The sequence below is a fragment of the Mobula hypostoma genome, chromosome 11 (assembly GCF_963921235.1).
Source record: "Mobula hypostoma chromosome 11, sMobHyp1.1, whole genome shotgun sequence".
Taxonomy (NCBI): domain Eukaryota; kingdom Metazoa; phylum Chordata; class Chondrichthyes; order Myliobatiformes; family Myliobatidae; genus Mobula; species Mobula hypostoma.
Genome location: NC_086107.1, coordinates 29,676,109 through 29,693,150, shown reverse-complemented (window position 1 = coordinate 29,693,150; position 17,042 = coordinate 29,676,109).

Below are 17,042 nucleotides of genomic sequence, written 5' to 3'. Positions count from 1 at the left end.
TACAAAACATGGCTTTCTCTCTATGTGGAATAAGCTTCATTAAAGCAACAAGAAACAAAAGAGCTTGAGAGCAAATAGCTGGCTAATTTCATTTCACAGTATTTTCAATGGACAAAATACAAAACGGAATTGTATTTCAACCTGAGTTCGGATTTATATTTTCTCATTTCATTGAGTTTCTTGAATTTTACTTTATAATCTAGCTGATTAAACATATTGCTGCTTTTTCAAGAAATACATTTAGATCAGGATTTCAATAAGAAGCAGCTGAGAGCAACCAACTTACAAATTAAACTATAAACCCCTCAAATTTTATTTTAGTGATTTAACCAGCCTTAAATTGAAAAGAAAAAGATTATTGAACTATAATGTGATTATGGTACAATGTGATTAGGCTTCCAAAAATTTCTCATTGAATCTGAGCATGTAATACTTCGGTTTAGCTTTTTTCCCCATATCTGCAAGGTCAAATCCAAATGTAAAGACGTTTTTGCTTGTGTTTCAGAGATCTGTGAACTAAAGGTTTTTTTCTTTGTAACTTATGTGTAAGTTATAACGCTTGCACATACCAGATACATTCAACTACTATTTTTGAAAAAAATACTGTTAAATTGATGAAAATGTCTAGTAAGATAGAGACATGAAAAGCAGATACTTGAAGTTGGAAATAAAAGTTGGGGATTTAAAGATATACGGTAGGTCAGGCAGCATTTGTGAAAAGAGAAAAATAATTGAAGTTTCAAGCAATGTCCGTACATCTGAACAGACCCAGTTTTGAGCCATATTAATTCCACAATTCATAATTGATTCATAATTGTCCTTCATCAGAACAGTTCTGATGGAAGGTCATTGGCCTGACACATTGACTTTGATTCTCTCTCTCTACATATATTCTGCCTAACTTGATGCCTCTCTCCAGCATTTTATGTTCTTAGTAGATATCAGTTCAAGTCTCTCCATAAGTTGGTTACAATTTAAGCTACAGGCTACAACACTTTATGAGCTAGAAAAAGGTAAATGCTTTTCAAAACCAGTTGTCTTTGCCATAGATTCAATGGATCAAATAGTCTGCTTCTGTGGAGAGAAAATATGATACTCTGTACTATAGTGGTTATGTGTTCCAGTAGGTTTTTAAACTGTCTGGCCTTATGCATCACCCTGGCGTAATAGACTATAAAAGTCATTCACTGCAAGGGCAATTGAGTTTGAGCAATAAATTATTGTTTTGCCAGTGATGTCCAAGACGAATGAAACTTTGGAAGAGCTGAATCTTAAAATCTTACAATCTAGAAGAGTAAAACCATCACAAAATTGACCATCACAAATTCTGTTCCCCAGCAACTGTAACCATTCTTTCCAGGTGCTATCCAAGACTGAACCAAACTGTAAGATCATAAGACCTTCATACAGAAGAACAGAATTAGGCCATTAGGCATATCAAGTCTGTTCCACCATTCTTTCATGCCTGATTTATTTTTTCCATTTTGACATTATTATCCTACCTTCTCCCCATAACCGTTGAGATCCTTCCATTCCCAGGATCAATCATGTAAACCTCCTCTTGACTCTCTTCAATGCCAGCACATCCTTTCTTAGATATGGGGCACAAAATTGTTCACAATACTCCAAATGTGGTCTGACCAATCCCTTATAAACTCTTAAGATTACATCCTTGCTTTTATAATCAAATTCCCTTGAAATGAATGTGAACATTGTATTTGCCTTCCTTATTACTGACTCAATCTACAAGTTAACCTTTAAGGAATCCTGGAATCCTGCACTAGGACTCCCAAATGTCTTTGTTTCTCCAATATCTGAATTTGCCCCTCATCTAAAAATAATACTTTATGCCTTTATTTGTTCGACTACAGATCATGACAATACACTTCCTTAAACTGTATTCCATCTGCCACTTCTTCACCTATTCTCCTAATCTATCCAAGTCCTCCTCAAGACCCCCTTCTTCTTCAAAAGCACCTGGCCCTCTACATAGTTTGCTATCATCTGCATTCTTGGCCAAAAAGCCATCAGTTTCAACAAATAATGTGACAAGAAGCAGACCCCTAACAACAACCCCAGAGTTATACCACTTGTCACCAGGAACCAAGAAGAAAAGGGTTAGTTTATTCCCACTCTTTCTCTTCTGCCAGTCAACCAATCTTATGCCCATGCTAGTATCATTCCTGTAATACCATGGGCTTTTATCTTATTTAGCAGACTTATGTGTGGGATCTTGTCAAAGGTCTTCTGAAAGTCCAAGTAGACAACATCCATTGGCTCTCCTTTGACAATCCTGCCTATTATTTCCTCAAATAATTTCAAAAGGTTTGTCAGGCAAAATTTTCCCTTAAGTAAATTTGGTGCCCCCGAGTGACCCAAAATCTCTTCTTTATTAATTCACACTAGCTAATGTGGAAAATTGAATCAACAAGTTTGCTGATGACACTAAGATTGGAGGTGTTGTGGACAGTGAGGAAGGCTTTCAAACCTTGCAGAGGGATCTGAATCAACTGGAAAAATGTGCCAGAAAGGGCAGATGGAATTTAATGCAGACAAGTGTGAGGTGTTGCATCTTGAAAGGACAAATCAAGGTAGGACATGCACAGTAAATGGTAGGGCACTGAGGAGTGCGGAGGACAAAGGGATCTGGGAGTTCCGATACATAATTCCCTGAAAGTGGCGTCACAGGTAGACAGGGTTGTAAAGAAGGCTTTTGGCATCCTGGCATTCATAAATCAAAGTATTGAGTACAGGAGTTGGGATATTATGGTGAGGTTATATAAGACATTGGTGAGGCCAAATTTGGAGTATTGTGTGCAGTTCTGGTCACCTAACTATAGGAAGGATATCAATAAGATTGAAAGAGTGCAGAGAAGATTTACTAGGATGTTGCCAGGTCTTCAGGAGTTGAGTTATAGGGAAAGAGTGAACAGGTTAGGACTTTTTTCCTTGGAGAGTAGAAGAATGAGTGGGGATTTGATAGAGGTATACAAAATTATGAGGGGTATAGACAGAGTAAATGCGAGTAGGCTCTTTCCACTTAGATTAGGAGAGATAAATACGAGAGGACGTGGCTTTAAGGTGAAAGGGGAAAGGTTTAGGGAGAACATTAGGGGGAACTTCTTCACTCGGAGAGTGGTGGGTGTGTGGAACGAGCTGCCATCTTGTCATGCTCCAGTCCATGAAGTCCATATTCCGGTTCACGGTCCGGTCCATTGACCCTTGCTCCAGGTTTTCCTGCCTACCCTGTTTCTGTTTTGTTGAGTTCTAATTGAGGCAGCTGATGCTAGTTGGGGCTGGCTGCATAAATACCTTCAGAGACCAGGGCGTGGTGGCTGGATTGTTCTCGTCCTTTCTCCTTGTATCCCTTCCTCTGCCTTCTGTTTCCTCACCTGAAGCCCAGCCCTGCCCTGCCCTGTCTTGCTGGTAACTCTTGCCTCGCCTGAAGTTCTCGGCTCGCCTGACTTTGTCAGAAGCCTTGCCTTGTCTTGCCAGTAACTCTCGCCTCACCTGAAGTTCTCGTCTCGCCTTGCATTGCCTGAAGCCTTGCCTTGTCTTGCTGGTAACTCTCACCTTGTCTCACCTGCAGTCTTGTCCTGGAGCCACTCTGTACCTAGCTCCCTTCCTGTCCCTTGCCTCCGTCGGGTAAGCCAGGCCGTCTCGCCGTTAACTGCGGTTGGTTCTGACCCTTCCTGTCCCATGCCTCCGTCGGCTAGTGAACGGTGCCCTGCCCAGGAGTACCGCGCTGTGCCCAGGTGAATCGTGCCCTACCCCAAAGGAGCCTGCCTAGCCTCAAGCCTGAAAAGTCCAGGCTCACCTCGCCTCAGGTCTCCTGCCTCCAGCCTCCAGCCCTGCCTCAGGTCTCCAGCCTCCAGCCTTGCCTCAGGTCTCCTGCCTCCAGCCTCCAGCCTTGCCTCAGGCCTCCTGCCTCCAGCCTCCAGCCCTGCCTCAGGTCTCCTGCCTCCAGCCTCCAGCCTTGCCTCAGGTCTCCTGCCTCCAGCCTCCAGCCTTGCCTCAGGTCTCCTGCCTCCAGCCTCCAGCCCTGCCTCAGGTCTCCTGCCTCCAGCCTCCAGCCCCGCCTCGCCTCTAGTCTCCTGCCTCCAGCCCCGCCTCGCCTCAGGTCTCCTGCCTCCTGCCTCCAGCCCAGCCATGCCTCAGGTCTCCTGCCTCCTTCCTCCAGCCCAGCCTCGCCTCAGGTCTCCTGCCTCCAGTCTCCAGCCCCAGCCTCGCCTCTAGTCTCCTGCCTCCAGCCTCCATCCCCGCCTCGCCTCTAGTCTCCTGCCTCCTGCCTCCGGCCCCGCCTCGCCTCTAGTCTCCTGCCTCCTGCCTCCAGCCCCATCTCGCCTCTAGTCTCCTGCCTCCAGCCTCCAGCCCCGCCTCACCTCCAGTCTCCTGCCTCCAGCCTCCAGCCCAGCCTCTCCTCAGGTCTCCTGCCTCCAGCCTCCAGCCCAGCCTTGCCTCAGGTCTCCTGCCTCCAGCCTCCAGCCCCGCCTCGCCTCAGGTCTCCTGCCTCCAGCCTCCAGCCCCGCCTTGCCTCAGGTCTCCTGCCTCCAGCCTCCAGCCCCGCCTTGCCTCAGGTCTCCTGCCTCCAGCCTCCAGCCCAGCCTCACCTCTGGTCTCCTGCCTCCAGCCTCCAGCCTCCAGCCCAGCCTCGCCTCTAGTCTCCTGCCTCCTGCCTCCAGCCCAGCCTCGCCTCGTCTCCTGCCTCCAGCCTCCAGCCCCACCTCGTCACTAGTCTCCTGCGTCCAGCCTCCATCCCGGCCTCATCTCTACACTCCTGCCTCCAGCCTCCAGCCTCCAGCCCGGCCTCGTCTCTAGTCTCCTGCCTCGTCTCTAGTCTTCTGCCTCCTGCCTCCAGCCCTACCTCAGCTCTAGACTCCTGCCTCCAGCCTCGCCTCGCCTCTGGTCTCCTGCCTCCAGCCTCGCCTCGCCTCTGGTCTCCTGCCTCCAGCCTCGCCTCGCCTCTGGTCTCCTGCCTCCAGCCTCACCTCGCCTCAGGACTCCTGCCTCCAGCCTCGCCTCGCCTCAGGTCTCCTGCCTCCAGCCTCCTGCCCAGCCTCGCCTCTGGTCTCCTGCCTACAGCCTCCTGCCCAGCCTCGCCTCTGGTCTCCTGCCTCCTGCCTCCAGCCCAGCCTCACCTCTGGTCTCCTGCCTCCAGTCTCCAGCCCCGCCTCGCCTCTAGTCTCCTGCCTCCTCCCTCCAGCCCCGCCTTGCCTCTAGTCTCCTGCCTCCTGCCTCCAGCCCCGCCTCGCCTCTAGTCTCCTGCCTCCAGCCCCGCCTCGCCTCTAGTCTCCTGCGTCCAGCCTCCATCCTGGCCACGTCTCTAGACTCCTGCCTCCAGCCTCTAGTCTCCGGCCTCGTCTCTAGTCTCCGGCCTCATCTCTAGTCTCCTGCCTCGTCTCTAGTCTTCTGCCTCCTGCCTCCAGCCCCACCTCAGCTCTAGTCTCCTGCCTCCTGCCTCCAGCCCCGCCTCGCCTCTAGTCTCCTGCCTCCAGCTCCGCCTCGCCTCTAGTCTCCTGCCTCCAGCTCCGCCTCGCCTCTAGTCTCCTGCCTCCAGCTCCGCCTCGCCTCTAGTCTCCTGCCTCCTGCCTGCTGCCTCACCTCCAGTCTCCTGCCTCCTGCCTCCAGCCTCGCCTCACCTCCGGTCTCCTGCCTCCAGCCTAGCCTCGCCTCGCCTCCGGTCTCCTGCCTCCTGCCTCGCCTCCAGTCTCCAGTCTCCAGTCTCCTGCCTCCTGCCTCGCCTCCAGTCTCCTGCCTCCAGCCTCACCTCGCCTCCGGTCTCCTGCCTCGCCTCGCCTCCAGTCTCCTGCCTCCTGCCTCCAACCTCGCCTCACCTCCGGTCTCCTGCCTCGCCTCGCCTCCGGTCTCCTGCCTCCTGCCTCGCCTCCGGTCTCCTGCCTCCTGCCTCCTGCCTCGCCTCCAGTCTCCTGCCTCCTGCTTCGCCTCCAGTCTCCTGCCTCCTGCCTCCAGCCTCGCCTCGCCTCCGGTCTCCTGCCTCCAGCCTCGCCTCGCCTCCGGTCTCCTGCCTCTTGCCTCGCCTCGCCTCCGGTATCCTGCCTCCTGCCTCGCCTCGCCTCCAGTCTCCTGCTTCCAGCCTCCTGCCTGGCCTCTAGTCTCCTGCCTCCAGCCTCCTGCCTCGCTTCACCTCTAGTCTCCTGCCTTCTGCCTCGCCTCGCCTCCGGTCTCCTGCCTCCTGCCTCGCCTCGCCTCCACTCTCCTGCCTCCTGCCTCACCTCACCTCCAGTCTCCTGCCTCCTGCCTCGCCTCGCCTCCAGTCTCCTGCTTCCAGCCTCCTGCCTGGCCTCTAGTCTCCTGCCTCCAGCCCCAACTCGCCTCAGGTCTCCTGCTTCCAGCCTCCAGCCCAGCCTCGCCTCTGGTCTCCTGCCTCCAACCTCCAGCCCAGCCTCGCCTCAAGTCTCCTGCATCCAACCTCCATCCCGGCCTCGTCTCTAGACTCCTGCCTCCAGCCTCCAGCCCCACCTCACCTCTAGTCTCCTGCCTCCTGCCTCCAGCCTTGCCTCGCCTCTAGTCTCCTGCCTCCAGCCTTGCCTCGCCTCTAGTCTCCTGCCTCCAGCCTCGCCTCGCCTCTAGTCTCCTGCCTCCAGCCTCGCCTCGCCTCTAGTCTCCTGCCTCCAGCCTCGCCTCGCCTCAGGTCTCCTGCCTCCAGCCTCCAGCCCCGCCTCGCCTCAGTTCTCCTGCCTCCAGCCTCCAGCCCAGCCTCGCCTCTGATCTCCTGCCTCCAGCCTCCAGCCCAGCCTCACCTCTGGTCTCCTGCCTCCTGCCTCCAACCCTGCCTCGCCTCTAGTCTCCTGCCTCCAGCTCCACCTCGCCTCTAGTCTCCTGCATCCTGCCTCCAGCCCCACCTCGCCTCTAGTCTCCTGCCTCCTGCCTCCAGCCCCACCTCGCCTCTAGTCTCCTGCCTCGAGGCTCACCTCGCCTGTAGTCTCCTGCCTCGAGCCGAGCCTCGCCTCAGGTCTCCTGCCTCGAGCCTCGCCTCGCCTCAGGTCTCCTGCCTCGAGCCTCGCCTCGCCTCAGGTCTCCTGCCTCGAGCCTCGCCTCGCCTCAGGTCTCCTGCCTCCAGCCTCGCCTCGCCTCTAGACTCCTGCCTGAAGCCTCGCCTCGCCTCAGGTCTCCTGCCTCCAGCCTCCAGCCCCACCTCACCTCAGGTCTCCTGCCTCCAGCCTCCAGCCCAGCCTCGCCTTTGATCTCCTGCCTCCAGCCTCCAGCCCAGCCTCACCTCTGGTCTCCTGCCTCCAGCCTCCTGCCCAGCCTCGCCTCTAATCTCCTGCCTCCTGCCTCCAACCCTGCCTCACCTCTAGTCTCCTGCCTCCAGCTCCACCTCGCCTCTAGTCTCCTGCCTCCTGCCTCCAGCCCCATTCGCCTCTAGTCTCCTGCCTCCTGCCTCCAGCCCCACCTCGCCTCTAGTCTCCTGCCTCCAGCCTCCAGCCCCACCTCGCCTCTAGTCTCCTGCCTCGAGGCTCGCCTCGCCTCAGGTCTCCTGCCTCCAGCCCAGCCTCGCCTCAGGTCTCCTGCCTCCAGCCTCCAGCCCCGCCTCACCTCAGGTCTCCTGCCTCCTGCCTCCAGCCTCGCCTCGACTCGGGTCTCCTGCCTCCAGCTCGCCTCGCCTCCGGTCTCCTGCTTCCTTCCTTGCCTCACCTCCAGTATCCTGCCTCCTGCCTCGCCTCGCCTCTAGTATCCTGCCTCCAGCCTCCAGCCCTGCCTCAGGTCTCCTGCCTCCAGCCTCCAGCCTTGCCTCAGGTCTCCTGCCTCCAGCCTCCAGCCCCGCCTCGCCTCTAGTCTCCTGCCTCCAGCCCCGCCTCACCTCAGGTCTCCTGCCTCCTGCCTCCAGCCCAGCCATGCCTCAGGTCTCCTGCCTCCTTCCTCCAGCCCAGCCTCACCTCAGGTCTCCTGCCTCCAGTCTCCAGCACCAGCCTCGCCTCTAGTCTCCTGCCTCCAGCCTCCATCCCCGCCTCGCCTCTAGTCTCCTGCCTCCTGCCTCCGGCCCCGCCTCGCCTCTAGTCTCCTGCCTCCAGCCTCCAGTCCCGCCTCACCTCCAGTCTCCTGCCTCCAGCCTCCATCCCAGCCTCTCCTCAGGTCTCCTGCCTCCAGCCTCCAGCCCAGCCTCGCCTCAGGTCTCCTGCCTCCAGCCTCCAGCCCCGCCTTGCCTCAGGTCTCCTGCCTCCAGCCTCCAGCCTCCAGCCCAGCCTCACCTCTGGTCTCCTGCCTCCAGCCTCCAGCCTCCAGCCCAGCCTCGCCTCTAGTCTCCTGCCTCCTGCCTCCAGCCCAGCCTCGCCTCGTCTCCTGCCTCCAGCCTCCAGCCCCACCTCGTCACTAGTCTCCTGCGTCCAGCCTCCATCCCGGCCTCATCTCTAGACTCCTGCCTCCAGCCTCCAGCCTCCAGCCCGGCCTCGTCTCTAGTCTCCGGCCTCATCTCTAGTCTCCTGCCTCGTCTCTAGTCTTCTGCCTCCTGCCTCCAGCCCCACCTCAGCCTCTAGTCTCCTGCCTCCTGCCTCCAGCCCCACCTCAGCTCTAGTCTCCTGCCTCCTGCCTCCAGCCCCGCCTCGCCTCTAGTCTCCTGCCTCCAGCCCCGCCTCGCCTCTAGTCTCCTGCCTCCAGCTCCGCCTCGCCTCTAGTCTCCTGCCTCCAGCTCCGCCTCGCCTCTAGTCTCCTGCCTCCTGCCTGCTGCCTCGCCTCCAGTCTCCTGCCTCCTGCCTCCAGCCTCGCCTCACCTCCGGTCTCCTGCCTCCAGCCTAGCCTCGCCTCGCCTCCGGTCTCCTGCCTCCTGCCTCCTGCCTCGCCTCCTGCCTCGCCTCCTGCCTCGCCTCCAGTCTCCAGTCTCCTGCCTCCTGCCTCGCCTCCAGTCTCCTGCCTCCAGCCTCACCTCGCCTCCGGTCTCCTGCCTCGCCTCGCCTCCAGTCTCCTGCCTCCTGCCTCCAACCTCGCCTCACCTCCGGTCTCCTGCCTCGCCTCGCCTCCGGTCTCCTGCCTCCTGCCTCGCCTCGCCTCCGGTCTCCTGCCTCCTGCCTCGCCTCCAGTCTCCTGCCTCCTGCTTCGCCTCCAGTCTCCTGCCTCCTGCCTCCAGCCTCGCCTCGCCTCCGGTCTCCTGCCTCCAGCCTCGCCTCGCCTCCGGTCTCCTGCCTCCAGCCTCGCCTCGCCTCCGGTCTCCTGCCTCCAGCCTCGCCTCGCCTCCGGTCTCCTGCCTCCTGCCTCGCCTCGCCTCCGGTCTCCTGCCTCCTGCCTCGCCTCGCCTCCAGTCTCCTGCTTCCAGCCTCCTGCCTGGCCTCTAGTCTCCTGCCTCCAGCCTCCTGCCTCGCTTCACCTCTAGTCTCCTGCCTCCTGCCTCGCCTCGCCTCCGGTCTCCTGCCTCCTGCCTCGCCTCGCCTCCACTCTCCTGCCTCCTGCCTCACCTCACCTCCAGTCTCCTGCCTCCTGCCTCGCCTCCAGTCTCCTGCCTCCTGCCTCCAGCCTCGCCTCACCTCAGGTCTCCTGCCTCCTGCCTCCAGCCCAGCCATGCTTCAGGTCTCCTGCCTCCTTCCTCCAGCCCAGCCTCGCCTCAGGTCTCCTGCCTCCAGCCTCCAGCCCCAGCCTCGCCTCTAGTCTCCTGCCTCCAGCCTCCATCCCCGCCTCGCCTCTAGTCTCCTGCCTCCTGCCTCCGGCCCCACCTCGCCTCTAGTCTCCTGCCTCCAGCCTCCAGTCCCGCCTCACCTCCAGTCTCCTGCCTCCAGCCTCCAGCCCAGCCTCTCCTCAGGTCTCCTGCCTCCAGCCTCCAGCCCAGCCTCGCCTCAGGTCTCCTGCCTCCAGCCTCCAGCCCCGCCTTGCCTCAGGTCTCCTGCCTCCAGCCTCCAGCCCAGCCTCACCTCTGGTCTCCTGCCTCCAGCCTCCAGCCTCCAGCCCAGTTCGCCTCTAGTCTCCTGCCTCCTGCCTCCAGCCCAGCCTCGCCTCGTCTCCTGCCTCCAGCCTCCAGCCCCACCTCGTCACTAGTCTCCTGCGTCCAGCCTCCATCCCGGCCTCATCTCTAGACTCCTGCCTCCAGCCTCCAGCCTCCAGCCCGGCCTCGTCTCTAGTCTCCTGCCTCGTCTCTAGTCTTCTGCCTCCTGCCTCCAGCCCCACCTCAGCTCTAGACTCCTGCCTCCAGCCTCGCCTCGCCTCTAGTCTCCTGCCTCCAGCCTCGCCTCGCCTCTAGTCTCCTGCCTCCAGCCTCGCCTCGCCTCTAGTCTCCTGCCTCCAGCCTCGCCTCGCCTCTGGTCTCCTGCCTCCAGCCTCGCCTCGCCTCTGGTCTCCTGCCTCCAGCCTCGCCTCGCCTCAGGACTCCTGCCTCCAGCCTCACCTCGCCTCAGGACTCCTGCCTCCAGCCTCGCCTCGCCTCAGGTCTCCTGCCTCCAGCCTCCAGCCCCGCCTCGCCTCTGATCTCCTGCCTACAGCCTCCTGCCCAGACTCGCCTCGGGTCTCCTGTCTCCTGCCTCCAGCCCCGCCTCGCCTCTAGTCTCCTGCCTGCAGACCCCAGCCCAGCCTTGCCTCTAGTCTCCTGCCTCCTGCCTCCAGCCCAGCCTCGCCTCGTCTCCTGCCTCCAGCCTCCAGCCCCACCTCGTCTCTAGTCTCCTGCCTCCAGCCTCCAGCCCGGCCTCGTCTCTAGTCTCCGGCCTCATCTCTAGTCTCCTGCCTCGTCTCTAGTCTTCTGCCTCCTGCCTCCAGCCCCACCTCAGCCTCTAGTCTCCTGCCTCTTGCCTCCAGCCCCACCTCAGCTCTAGTCTCCTGCATCCTGCCTCCAGCTCCGCCTCGCCTCTAGTCTCCTGCCTCCAGCTCCGCCTCGCCTCTAGTCTCCTGCCTCCTGCCTGCTGCCTCGCCTCCAGTCTCCTGCCTCCTGCCTCCAGCCTCGCCTCACCTCTGGTCTCCTGCCTCCAGCCTCGCCTCGCCTCCGGTCTCCTGCCTCCTGCCTCCTGCCTCGCCTCCAGTCTCCAGTCTCCTGCCTCCTGCCTCGCCTCCAGTCTCCTGCCTCCTGCCTCCTGCCTCGCCTCCAGTCTCCTGCCTCCAGCCTCGCCTCGCCTCCGGTCTCCTGCCTCCAGCCTCGCCTCGCCTCCGGTCTCCTGCCTCCTGCCTCGCCTCGCCTCCGGTCTCCTGCCTCCTGCCTCGCCTCGCCTCCAGTCTCCTGCCTCCTGCCTCCAACCTCGCCTCGCCTCCGGTCTCCTGCCTCCTGCCTCGCCTCGCCTCCGGTCTCCTGCCTCCTGCCTCGCCTCGCCTCCGGTCTCCTGCCTCCTGCCTCGCCTCGCCTCCAGTCTCCTGCCTCCTGCCTCGCCTCGCCTCCAGTCTCCTGCTTCCAGCCTCCTGCCTGGCCTCTAGTCTCCTGCCTCCAGCCTCCTGCCTCGCTTCACCTCTAGTCTCCTGCCTCCTGCCTCGCCTCGCCTCCGGTCTCCTGCCTCCTGCCTCGCCTCGCCTCCACTCTCCTGCCTCGCCTCGCCTCCACTCTCCTGCCTCCTGCCTCACCTCACCTCCAGTCTCCTGCTTCCAGCCTCCTGCCTGGCCTCTAGTCTCCTGCCTCCAGCCCCAACTCGCCTCAGGTCTCCTGCCTCCAGCCTCCAGCCCAGCCTCGCCTCTGGTCTCCTGCCTCCAGCCTCCAGCCCAGCCTCGCCTCTAGTCTCCTGCATCCAACCTCCATCCCGGCCTCATCTCTAGACTCCTGCCTCCAGCCTCCAGCCCCACCTCACCTCTAGTCTCCTGCCTCCTGCCTCCAGCCTCGCCTCGCCTCTAGTCTCCTGCCTCCAGCCTCGCCTCGCCTCTAGTCTCCTGCCTCCAGCCTCGCCTCGCCTCAGATCTCCAGCCTCCAGCCTCGCCTCGCCTCAGGTCTCCTGCCTCCAGCCTCCAGCCCCGCCTCGCCTCAGGTCTCCTGCCTCCAGCCTCCAGCCCAGCCTCGCCTCTGATCTCCTGCCTCCAGCCTCCAGCCCAGCCTCACCTCTGGTCTCCTGCCTCCTCCCTCCAACCCTGCCTCGCCTCTAGTCTCCTGCCTCAGGCTCCACCTCGCCTCTAGTCTCCTGCATCCTGCCTCCAGCCCCACCTCGCCTCTAGTCTCCTGCCTCCTGCCTCCAGCCCCACCTCGCCTCTAGTCTCCTGCCTCGAGGCTCACCTCGCCTCTAGTCTCCTGCCTCAAGCTGAGCCTCGCCTCAGGTCGTCTGCCTCGAGCCTCGCCTCGCCTCAGGTCTCCTGCCTCGAGCCTCGCCTTGCCTCAGGTCTCCTGCCTCCAGCCTCGCCTCGCCTCAGGTCTCCTGCCTCCAGCCTCGCCTCGCCTCTAGTCTCCTGCCTCCAGCCTCGCCTCGCCTCAGGTCTCCTGCCTCCAGCCTCCAGCCCCACCTCACCTCAGGTCTCCTGCCTCCAGCCTCCAGCCCAGCCTCGCCTCTGATCTCCTGCCTCCAGCCTCCAGCCCAGCCTCACCTCTGGTCTCCTGCTTCCAGCCTCCTGCCCAGCCTCGCCTCTAATCTCCTGCCTCCTGCCTCCAACCCTGCCTCACCTCTAGTCTCCTGCATCCTGCCTCCAGCTCCACCTCGCCTCTAGTCTCCTGCATCCTGCCTCCAGCCCCACCTCGCCTCTAGTCTCCTGCCTCCTGCCTCCAGCCCCACCTCGCCTCTAGTCTCCTGCCTCGAGGCTCGCCTCGCCTCTGGTCTCCTGCCTCCAGCCTCCAGCCCCGCCTCGCCTCAGGTCTCCTGCCTCCAGCCTCCAGCACAGCCTCGCCTCAGGTCTCCTGCCTCCAGCCTCCAGCCCCGCCTTGCCTCTAGTCTCCTGCCTCCTGCCTCCAGCCCCACCTCGCCTTGCCTCAGGTCTCCTGCCTCCTGCCTCCAGCCTCGCCTTGCCTCAGGTCTCCTGCCTCCAACCTCGCCTCGCCTCAGGTCTCCTGCCTCCAGCCTCGCCTCGCCTCAGGTCTCCTGCCTCCAGCTCGCCTCGCCTCCGGTCTCCTGCTTCCTTCCTTGCCTCACCTCCAGTATCCTGCCTCCTGCCTCGCCTCGCCTCTAGTATCCTGCCTCGCCTCGCCTCTAGTATCCTGCCTCCTGCCTCGCCTCGCCTCCAGTCTCCTGCCTCCTGCCTCGCCTCGCCTCCAGTCTCCTGCCTCCTGCCTCCTGCCTCGCCTCCAGTCTCCAGTCTCCAGTCTCCTGCCTCCTGCCTCGCCTCCGGTCTCCTGCCTCCTTCCTTGCCTCGCCTCCAGTATCCTGCCTCCTGCCTCACCTCGCCTCGCCTCCAGTCTCTTGCCTTGCCTCACCTCCAGTCTCCTGCCTCCTGCCTCGCCTCCAGTCTCCTGCCTCCTGCCTCGCCTCCAGTCTCCTGCCTCCTGCCTCGCCTCCGGTCTCCTGCCTCCTTCCTTGCCTCGCCTCCAGTATCCTGCCTCCTGCCTCACCTCGCCTCGCCTCCAGTCTCTTGCCTTGCCTCACCTCTAGTCTCCTGCCTCCAGCCTCGCCTCGCCTCCGGTCTCCTACCTCCAGCCTCGCCTCGACCCCGGTCTCGTGCCTCCTGCCTCGCCTCGCCTCCGGTCTCGTGCCTCCTCCCTCGCCTTGCCTCCGGTCTCCTGCGTCCTCCCTCGCCTCGCCTCCAGTCTCCTGCCTCCTCCCTTGCCTCGCCTCCAGTCTCCTGCCTCCTCCCTCGCCTTGCCTCCAGTCTCCTGCCTCCTGCCTCGCCTCGCCTCCAGTCTCCTGCTTCCAGCCTCCTGCCTGGCCTCTAGTCTCCTGCCTCCAGCCTCTTGCCTCGCTTCACCTCTAGTCTCCTGCCTGAAGCCTCCTGCCTAGCCTCAAACCTGAAGACTCCAGTCTCTAGCCTCCTGCCTGGCCTCTTGCCAAACCAAGTCTCTAGCCTCTAGCCCCTTGCCAAGCCAAGTCTCTAGCCTCTTGCCAAGCCAAGTCTCTGGCCTCTGGCCTCTTGCCAAACCAAGTCTCTAGCCGCTAACCTCTTGCTAAACCAAGTCTCTAGCCTCTAGCCTCAAGCCTCAAGCCTGAAGGCTCCAGCCTCCTGCCTCCTGCCAAACCTTACCTCTAGCCTCAAGCCTGAAGACGTCAGTCTCCTGCCTCCTGCCAAACCTCGCCTCTAGCCTCAAGCCTCAAGCCTGAAGACTCTAACTTCCTGCCTCCTGCCAAGTCTCTCCTCTAGCCTCAAGCCTGAAGACTCCAGCCTTATCCTGCCTGCCTGCCAAGCCTCGTCCTTGCCTGGTTCTGGGGCCCGAGCCAGAGGCAAGACCCAGGTACTGGGTCCTTGTCCAGTCGCTGGCTTGGAGTCCAAGCCCAGGCTCCTAGCTCTCTTGTCCAGTTCTGTTCCAGGTTCCTGGTTTTCGTGTCCATGTTCTTGCGATCAGCCTGAATCCTAGTCCTGTCCCTAGTACTTCAGTGTGGTGTCTTGCACTTGGGTCCATTCCCAGCCATGCCCTTATGACACATCTATGTGGTAAATGTGGGCTCACTCTTAAGTTTTAAGAATAAATTGGATAGATACATGGATGGGTGAGGTTTGGAGGGTTATGGACTGTGTGCAGGTCAATAGGACTAGCAAAATAAAGTGTTGGCACAAACTAGAAGGCCAAATGGCCTGTTTTCTGTGCTGTAGTGTTCTGTGGTTCTATGGTCTTGCTGACTGCTGAAGTCAGGCTAACTGATCTATAAATACCTGTATTTTGCCCTCCTCCCTTGTTAAGGATTGGAGTGACATCTGTGATTTTGCAGTACTCTGGAATCTAGTTATTCTTGGAAGATCACTGCTAGTGCCTTCACAATCTCTTCAACTACCTTTTTCAGAACCTTTATATTATTAAAATTAAATGCTGCATTTTTTTCATGCTGCTATTTACTTTAAATGCCTGATAGTTTGCAATCATAGTGAATCTGTTTATTGATCCTTCAACCATGGGAAAACCTTCTTACAGTCTTTTCTGCTCTGAACAGAAACAAGACCTGCACATCCAATCAAGCCACATAATTATAATCCATCATCACTGGAGCCAGCCTGTTATATCTGGCTGATGAAGTGCTCTTTGTGTGCCAATTTGTCTCTGCTATTCCTATCTGCATGTTTCAGGAAAGAAGGCAGAGACAGGAGGGAGATTCAAATTCTGGCAAAGCTGACCTGACCCTCCATCAGTGAACTCATTGTTGAGATCAACAAATTAAACAATCGTGCCTTGGACTGAGGGAAGAGTAATTTTTATCTGATTTCCTAGATATGGGTTAAGGACAACTGCTGAACAGAGCAGTGCAAGGATGAAACCTAGTCACCACCAGTAGACCATTCTTATTGAGTAGCTTTGACAGTATAATAATTAGTTAGTAGGATCCACAGGCTACATAACACGTTGTGCAAAAGTCTTAACTGCATGCAGTATATACAGTTTCACTAGGATGCATAAGACTTTTGCACAGTACTGTAGTGATTTTATGTATAGCACTGTACTGCAGCCACAAAAAAAAACACATTTCATGACATATGTGAGTGATGATAAACCTGATTCTGAAATGGGTCTCTATTGTAGACTGAGAGTAGGAAGGGGGTCAGGGGGAAGCATGATTTGGAAAAGGAGAAGGGAGAGGGGAGGGAGAGGAAAGCACCAGATCTGTAATGATCAATATACCAAATGTTTGGAATCAAGTGACCTTGCCTGATGTTTCAGGGCTGGGTGTGTCTGCACCGCGCCAGCCACCGTAGAAACATAGAAAACCTACAGCACAATAGGGGCCCTTCGGCCCACAATGCTGTGCCAAACATGTACTTACTTCAGAATTACCTAGGGTTACCTATAACCCTCAGTTTTCCTAAGATCCATGTACCTATCCAGAAGTCTCTTAAAAGACCCTATCATATCCGCCTCCACCCCTGTCGCCGGCAATCCATTCCATGCACTCACCACTCTCTGCATAAAAAACTTACCCCTGACTTCCCCTCTGTACCTACCTCCAAGCACTTTAAAATTGTGCTAGCTATTTCAGCCTTGAGAAAAAGCCTCTGACTATCATTTGATCAACGCCTCTCATCATCTGCCACTCTATCAGGAAAATCAGAATTGAGATCAAGACCTCTGTCAGGTCACCTCTCATCCTCCATCGTTCTTAGGAGAAAAGGCCAAGTTTGTTCAACCTATTCTCATAAGGCATTCCCCCCAATCCAGGCAACATCCTTGTAAATCTCTTCTGCACCCTTTCTATAGTTTCCACATCATTCCTGTAGTGAGGTGATCAGAACTGAGCACAGTACTTCAAGTGGGGTCTGACTGGGGTTCTATACAGCTATATTACCTCTCGGCTCTTGAACTCAATCCCATGGTTGATGAAGGCCAATGCACCGTATGACTTCTTAACCACGCAGTCAACCTGAGCAGCATCTTTGAGTGTCATATCAACATGGACCCCAAAATCCCTCTGATTCTTCACACTGCCAAGAGTCTTACCATTAATTTTATATTCTGCCATCATATTTGACCTACCAAAATAAAGCACCTCACACTTATCTGGGTTGAACTCCATTCTCAGCCCAGTTTTGCATCCTATCGATGTCCCACTGTAACCTCTGACGTCCTCCATACTATCCACAATATCTCCAACCTTTGTGTCATCAGCAAATTTACTAACCCATCCCTCTACTTCCACATCCAGGTCATTTATAAAAATCACAAAGAGAAGAGGTCCCAGAACAGATCCCTGAGGCACATCACTGGTCACTGACCTCCATGCAGAGTATGACCCAACTACAACCACCCTTTGCCTTCTGTGGCAAGCCATTTCTGGATCCACAAAGCAAGGTCCCCCTGGATCTCATGCCTCCTTACATTCTCAATAAGCCTGGCATGGAGTACCTTATCAAATGCCTTGCTGAAATCCATATACACTACATCTACCTCTCTACCTTCATCAGTGTGTTTAGTCACACCCTCAAAAAATTCAATCAGGCTCATAAGGCACAACCTGCCTTTGACAAAGCCATGCTGACTATTCCTAATCATATTATGCCTCTCCAAATGTTCATAAATCCTGCCTCTCAGGATCTTCTCCATCAATTTACCAACCATTGAAGTAAGACTCACTGGTCTA